Source organism: Suncus etruscus, chromosome 11, assembly GCF_024139225.1.
Source record: "Suncus etruscus isolate mSunEtr1 chromosome 11, mSunEtr1.pri.cur, whole genome shotgun sequence".
NCBI classification, from domain to species: Eukaryota; Metazoa; Chordata; class Mammalia; order Eulipotyphla; family Soricidae; genus Suncus; species Suncus etruscus.
Window position 1 is genome coordinate 62,684,937 of NC_064858.1, and position 1,462 is coordinate 62,686,398.

The following is a 1,462-nucleotide window of genomic DNA, read 5'->3' on the forward strand; positions in this document are numbered from 1 at the left end:
CGCTTTCCATAAAGGTTGGACTAGATGGCATTCCAACCAGAAGGGAAAAAGAGTTCCTTTCTCTCACATCCCCACCAGTGCTGCTTGTTCTCTTTCTTTGTGATATGTGCCAACTCTGTGGCATGAGGTGGTACCTCGTAGTTGTTTTGATTTGCATCTCCCTGATGATTAGTGATGTGGAGCATCGTTTCATGTGCCTTTTGCCATTTGCATTTCTTCTTTTACAAAGTGTCTGTAAATTTCTTCTCCCAATATTTTTATGGGGTTAGATGTTTTTTTTCCTTGTAAAGGTCTGTCAGTACCTTGTATATTTTGGACATTAGTCCTTTATCTGATGGGTATTGGGTGAATAATTTCTCCCACTCAGTGGGTGGCTTTTGTATTCTGGGCACTATCTCCTTTGAGGTGCAGAAGCTTCTCACCTTAATATAATCCCATCTGTTTATCTCTGCTTCCAATTGTTTGAAGAGTGCTGTTTCCTGCTTAAAGATGCCTTTAGTCTCAATGTCATGGAGTGTTTACCTATGTGTTGTTCAATATACCTTATGGTTTCAGATCTGATATTAAGGTCTTTAATCTATTTGGGTTTTTACCTTTGTAGAAGGTGTCAACTGGGGGTCTGAGGTCGCTGTTTGCAAGTGGCTAACCAGTTGTGCCAACACCATTTGAAGATGTTTTCCTTGCTCCATTTAGGATTTCCTGTTTCTTTATCAAAAACTAGGTGGTTGAATGTCTGGGGAACATTCTTTGAGTACTCAAGACTATTCCACTGATCTGAGGAACTGTCTTTATTGCAATACCATGCTGTTTTGATAAATATTGCTTTGTAATACAGCTTAAAATTGGGGAAAGTAATGCCTCCCATATTTCTTTGCCCAAGGAGTGCTTACGTATTCGAGGGCATTTATTGTTCCAAGTGAATTTCAACAGTGTTTGATCCACTTCTTTGAAGAATGTCATGGATATCTTTAGAGAAATTGCGTTAAATCTGGGTTTTTGTTTTTGGGAAAACTTTTGATTATGTTTTTAATTTCCTTATTAGTGATGGGCGTGTTTTGATATGCTACACCCTCTTTATTCAACCATGGAAGGTTATATAAGTTCTAGAATTTTCCATTTTCTCCAGGTTCTCATATTTAGTGCCTAGAGTTTCTCAAAAAAGTTTCTGAATACCCTTTGAATATCTGCATTATCTGTAGTGATCTCCCCCATTTTAATCCTTAAAAAAAATTTTTTTTTTGGTTTTTGGATCACACCTGGCAGCCCTTTGGCATTACTCCTGGCTCTGTGCTCAAAAATAGCCCCTGGCAAGCAGGATGCCGGGATTTGAACCACTATCCTTCTGCAAGAAAGGCAAATGCCCCACCTCCATGCCATCTCTCCGACCCCCTTTTTTAATTCTAATATGGGTTATCAAGTTTCTCTCCTTTTCTTTCTTGGTGAATTTTGCCAATGGTCTACC